Source organism: Lactuca virosa, chromosome 5 (genome assembly GCF_052849685.1).
Source record: "Lactuca virosa cultivar CGN04683 chromosome 5, Lactuca_virosa_CGN04683_v6, whole genome shotgun sequence".
NCBI lineage: Eukaryota > Viridiplantae > Streptophyta > Magnoliopsida > Asterales > Asteraceae > Lactuca > Lactuca virosa.
The window spans coordinates 311,379,967-311,386,650 of NC_136430.1; the positions used below are offsets into that span (position 1 = coordinate 311,379,967).

The 6,684-nt window shown below is 36.3% G+C and overlaps 1 long non-coding RNA gene across 3 annotated transcripts; it reads right to left on the minus strand.

Moving 5' to 3' along the window:
* Positions 1-3,079: 3,079 nt before the first annotated feature.
* Positions 3,080-4,906, minus strand: LOC145111500 (uncharacterized). 3 transcript variants are annotated; one of them, XR_013710285.1, is made up of 4 exons: positions 4,540-4,906; positions 3,908-4,398; positions 3,742-3,791; positions 3,080-3,424 (listed from the first exon to the last, which is right to left on the minus strand). It is a non-coding gene; the product is annotated as an uncharacterized LOC145111500 (long non-coding RNA). The 3 variants fall into 3 exon arrangements; XR_013710283.1 differs by having other exon boundaries at positions 3,080-3,791; XR_013710284.1 differs by having other exon boundaries at positions 3,742-4,398.
* Between the last annotated feature and the right edge of the window lie 1,778 nt (positions 4,907-6,684).

A 6,684-nucleotide genomic window follows, 5' to 3' on the forward strand; every position in this document is an offset into this window, starting at 1 on the left:
TTGTTTACGGGATTAACACTACTTCAAGGGTTTTATTTTAACTAATAGAACTACAGTACACTACTTTACACTACAACTGGTGGATTCCAGGCTCTTATACAAATGGTTTTATTTTAAATAATGAAACTACAGTACACTATTTTACACTACAACTGGTGGATTCCAGGCACTCATACAATAAGGTTTTCATACAAACACTACTACGAGCACTACTACGAACACTACTACAGTACACTACTTTTCTAATACAATACACTAGTTCAACATACAATTTCAAGAAACATTCATGACATAGTTTTATTTATTAATAAGACTACATTTTACTAATACAGACTACGGTTTACTATTACAAAGTATAGCTCACTATTTCATAATACGGTAACTACATACATTTTGGTCTTAAGGTCTAAGATTACATTTTATTCACTAAAGAAAATATTGGATTTTCTGGAAGTACACTATAATATTTTCAAAGTACAAAGACAAGTTTTCCATCTCAAATACATTCTTATGAACTCACCAACTTAAATGTTGCTACACTTTCAAAACCACTTGTATTCTCAGGGAACCGGTAAACATGTATATCCGCAGGTTTTGAGAAGACGGAGCTTTTAGAGTCACGTCTTTTATACTTTTGTTATACACTTTTGATGTCATACAAACTATGTATTGAACATATGTAAATACTATATTTTTCCAATGTAATGGTTGTGTTTGCTTTGATTTACTATTATGCAATTGATGTGATACTGTACATGACGTCCTCCATCACCGAACGTTTCCGCCGTTCCGGTTTGGGGGTGTGACAGATTGATATCAGAGCATTGTTTATAGTGAACTAAGTATATCAAACATTACAAGATATACAACTATAAACACAATGAGGCCGAAGTGTTCTTACTAAAAGTATACTTTTAAAATATAAGTATTTTATAAGAAGTATACAAACATACATACATACCAGAAACAGTATCACAGAAAGAACTATACAAAAGTATTTAGATGTTGGACACTGCAGTTAAACCTAGACAGTTATGTAATCATATCTGGGATAAATATAGCCTGATCAACTATATTTATTTGAGATGTGACCAACATGTGTTTGGGAGTGATAGTAGTGTTGCAGCAAGTCTAAAACTTACCAACAATACATACAAGAGAAACTCTAGAACCAAACATAAAGCTAAATACTATAGGAGTATTTTATGATTCTACAATACTAGAACAAGAACATTCAGGTTTTGATAGTTATACATAATTCATATACATTAGGTGATTATAGAAGGTACCAGTGTGAGTCATGCTATACAAAATTCCTTACAGGTGTTGCTATAAATGAAGTTAGCGATTGTTTACTTATATTAGTAGACTTCCACTGTAAATCGCTTAATAGAACACTGTAACAGTCAGGATAAGACATATCTTGTTCATTATCACCTGACTCATGACCACTATAGAGGACTTATCATCATTTTTTTCTTAAATCATTATAGAGAAAGATGCCTCCAAAGAAGTCCAACGGGAAGAAAAACAATCCTCCAACAAATCCACCACCGCCACCACCTCCTCAGTATGACCTTGCTGTCTTCCAAGCAGCAGTAATAGCCGCCGTGGCTGCCGCTATGTCGCAGATCCACGCAAGTGGTACTAGCGGGGCGAGCAGTGATGCCAACCCTTCTAATCAAGGAGATAGTCATGGACACCCAATGGAGTGTTCCTATAAGGACTTCACGAACGCTAAACCCAAGTCCTTTGATGGCACTGGAGGTGTCATTGCTTTAACCCGTTGGTTTGAGAAAACCGAATCAATATTCGAAATCTGTGTGTGCCCTGAATCTAGCAAAGTGAAATTTGCAGCATGCACTTTCACTGACAGAGCTCTCACTAGGTGGAACAGCCAAGTCAAGTCACTGACTCTTCCGATAGCCAATGCTATGAGTTGGGATGATTTGAAAGAATTAATGCTAGCAGAATACTGCCCGAGGGGCGAGATGCAAAAACTAGAGCAGGAGCTCTGGAGTCTGAAGATGAAGGACTCTGATATTAATGCTAGCAGCATACACCGCCAGATTCAGTGACCTGGCTCTTCTGTGTCCCGGGATGGTCACCCCGAAGAGTAAGAAGGTGGAGAGGTGCATATGGGGACTAACTCCCCCGACTCAAGGAAATGTCATGGCTGCCAATCCACTTACGTTCGACAGTGCCAAGCGTCTGGCACAGACACTAATAGGTCACGGATATCGCCAAGACTGCGTAACAGCCATTCCTGAATAGCCCAAAGAGAGTGGCAGCAAGAAGAAGTTCTGGAACAAATGAAAGGGCCAATCTTCGCAGGATCCCCCAAAGAAACAGCAAACAGTGGCAGTCCACGTTGCTACCATTCCTGATGTCGTTCCTACTGCTCCAGCACCTCCACTACAAGAAAAATGCGAAATAGCTATGGAAAAATTATGTAGCTAAAACATGATATTCCGTAGCTAAACACGAATAGAGACGGAATTTGCTACAGAACCATTATGTAGCAAAATTCTTCGTTACTAAAGGGTCGTTACGGAATCCGTAGCACCTTTCTAACGGAATTTTCAACGAACTTATTCTGTAGCAAAACAGCTATGGACTACATCCGTAGCAACACCGTAGAAAATTAACTACAAAATATTTCCGTAGCAAGTTCATAGCAAATTAACTACAACCTGGTCCATAGTAAATCTATAGCGAATTGACTACGAAGTACTTCCATAGCTAATTTTCGTAGCAAATCCACTACGAGTAATGTCATAGCAAATTAACTACGACGTACTTCCGTAGCAAATATTCCATAACAAATTAACTACAGTCCATTTTCATTGCAAATATTTCGTAACATATTAACTAGTCTACTTACGTTGCAAAAAAATGTTACGAAATAGATTTCATATCTTAAATTCACAACAATTTAAGTATTAATAACTCCGTAAAAATATCCATTGCAAGTTAACCACAAACTAGTTAAATAGCAAAAACTGGTAACAAGATTTATTCCATAGCATAATACATAAAAATTTCTTTTTCCAAAGCAAATTTATTAAACAAATCGCCCTTTCAAAATTGCAATAAATAATACAAGTAATTACATACATTCTTAATAAAAGTAGTATATCATCCAACCTGATCCTAATTTGTTCAAAACGCCAATCAAATTAATCTAATAGTCATATTCAACTATAAATTATAAACAAATAACCAAAAAAATGTATCACTTTATGCTTCCTGTATTGTTGAACAGCTAACTTTCATCAACTTTATCTCCTATCAGTGCCAAATTGGTAACAAACTTTGTAGGAACATCCAAAAAGTAACAATTAACTTTCCTTGAGATGTGAGATGTACATCAAACTTCCACCAACCAGAAAAGGGTAGCATGAGAATACTTATAGCAGCAACCCTAAAATTGCAACATGAACCCCAATAGTCCAACAACTTATGGAGTTCTTACCAAAATACCTTTTATATTTTGTAAAAATGATAAAATTCGTTGCTATTTTATAGAAATTGAAACCAAAACTCCAATAATACACCTTAAGCCTCATTGTTACCCCAACAAGAAAAAAATTTGTTGTATTGTTCTTCAATTACTCTAATGGACTATGTGACATTTATATTTTCATGTTTATTAGTCAAATATCATGAAAAATCACTTACTTAAACTTTTGAACCACAAATCCATAAAGATAAATCATAATAGAAACCCAAAAATCTTACCAAGTCATTATAGAGACCTGAAGAGTCGAAATTTGTATTTTCCAATGATCCTATGAGGTCAAAAGATAGAAAATATTGAAAACAACAATGTTTCCGGTCAGGATGTTGATCGAGAAGATATATAGTGAAAAAATTGGAGCAAATTGTAATAGTCGGAAAATAGTACCTTCTGTTTTAAGGTCATTCTTATACTTTCTATACTGTAACCTACAATCATATGTTCTCCACAGTTAAATTAGTAACCACCAAACAGAATACCTGGGAGAGAAAATGAAGTCATCACATAAAAACTAAAAGTTAAAACCATGTTTTGAATGAAATCATTCATCAAACCTGCATGAAATCAAAATAAATCAAAAAATAACATGAAGATATACAAACATACCAAATCTCAACAGATGTAATAATTACATTACGATGATGTGATAAAATTGTAAAGAACTCAGTATAAATACATTTCAATGATGTGATAAAAAAATATGAAATGGATTTTGATTATCGTGAGAGTCCAAGGGAACAAAACAGATACAAATGTTTATTATCTTGAATCGCACACCAGTAACAATAAAACTGAAGGGAGTAAGCTCATGAATCTCTTTTACATAGAAAACATATGCTGAAGGGTGAAAACTCCATGGAGGCGCTTCAGAGATGGATCTGCAGTAGTAAAGGCAGTCGACTTTAATCTTTGTAATGATGTGATAAAAAAACAGTAAATGGTATTAATATCTTGAGAAAGTTGATGTTTTGACGAATATTGGCTAGAGATAAAGGGTGTTTTAAAGATAAATTCTCTACCTGGTGGTATAGTGGCAGTGGCGGTGGTGAGAGATAGTAGTCGTGGTTGAGGATGGCGACGACTGGTGGTTGTTGGTGATGATGATGTCGGCGGCTGCAAATGGTGGCGGCGGAGCTGAGTGGTTGTCACGATGGCATATAGGGTTTGTGGGAGCAAGCAACCGGCACGATTTGTACGCGTTTGTGTGCGAGGATGGTGGTGGGAAGTGGTCACGGCACAAGAGATAAGATGAAGCTTGGTGGTTGTCTTCTGATATTAGGGTTAGAGTGGGAGCCGTATCTTTTTATTTCAAATATTTCAAAGATGAGGTGGTGGGCTAAAGTGGGCTGTTGGTAAACCAAGTGGTGGTTATCCGAGAATCAAAGGTGTGAGGGATGAAGTTTGATTATAAGCTTGTGACTTTAATTTATGTTTTAAAGTTTAAAGTTTAATTTATGTTTTAAAGGTCGAACGTATGACTATTTTGTCTTAGTTTAGGCTTAAAAAATATATTTTATGTCTATCTTGTTTTTTTATTGGTTTAATCTGAATCATTTGGATCATTTATTCAATCTAAACCGATACAATTTAAATCTAAACGACAAAAATTAAGCTCCTTAATTGTTGTTGTTTCCGAAACCAAGGATTCGAGGTTTCCCTACATCACAAAGGATTCGAGGTTTCCGACATGTTTTGCAAGCCAACCCTCCTCGGCGACTACCTGCTTCACGAGTAACCCAGAAGTCATGGGTGAAATCAAATCCTTAATCATGGATTCAATCTTTTACATCACGTAATTATAGATATATAGAAATTTCAGTGTCGAATAGAATGTGTCATTCACTGTTGTTTCAAACATTATAATCAATCGAATAGTATTGACGACTCATTCATTGTCCATTCCGGATCGGTTAAGGGTTTAAACTTTACTTGGGAAGCCTCCAACACTTAAATATGCATATTGAAAAATTCTATTACATAATATTTATAGTTTTTATTTTATAGTATAATAGTTATGACCTATGATTCCGTAGAAAATTTTGTAGCAACATAGCTACGGATTTTGACTTCGTAACAAATGTTGTAGCAAGCTAGCTACGGACTTAGATTCGGTAGCAAATTTTGTAGCAAAATAGCTACAAATTTTGATTCCGTAATAATTTATGTAGCAAAATAACTACAAACTTTGATCTGTAGTAAACTTTGTAGCAAAATACCTACGACTTATAATTCCCTAGAAAATTGCGTAGCATGATAACTACGAACTCCGATTACGTAGCAAAATTTCGTAGTTATTCAAATATTGGCTATATAATGTAATTTCGTAGTTAATTCTGTAGAAAATATACCTACGTCTAACTATTCCATAGCATAATCCATAGTAGAATAGCTACGGTTTTTAATTCCGTAGAAAAAATCCGTAGCTATTCAAATATTAGCTACGAAATGCAATTCTATAGCAAATTTCATAGCAAAATAGCTACGACAAGCCATTACGTAGCATATTTCGTAGCAGAATAAGTACGGATTGTACTTCTGTAGCAAATTTCCGTAGTTATTTCAACTTTTTCTTGTAGTGCTCCCAGCCGCTATGCTGGTAATCTGCCGAGGTGCAACATATGCAAATTCCACCACCACGAGCCTTGTCGCGAGATGCAATGCATCAACTGCAACAAGAAGGGGCATACAGCCCGCTTCTGTAAGACACCGGCACGGCCTAATACCCAGACCCCCAGAGATGGAGTAGGCCAGACCTGCTATGGGTGTGATGAAACCGGGCACTACAAGAGGGATTGCCCGAAAGCAAGAAATGTTGGCAACACAGGAAGAGTGTTGGCAATGGGTCAGGAGGAGGCAATAGTGGATCCCACCATAGTCACGGTTACGTTCCTCCTCGATAACTCTTATGCATGCATTCTCTTTGATAGTGGTGCGGAGAGGAGTTTCGTTAGTCATAAATTCAAACACTTACTCAAACACAAACCACAATCACTAAACGAAACATTCACCATCGATATGGCTAACGGGAAGAATGAGAGCACTAACGACATATTCATATGTTGTACCCTCACTCTGAATGACTACTCTTTCCCAATTGACCGTATGTCGGTCTCCATAAAAAGCTTCGACGTCATTATCAACATGGATTGGTTAAGTCCTCACCG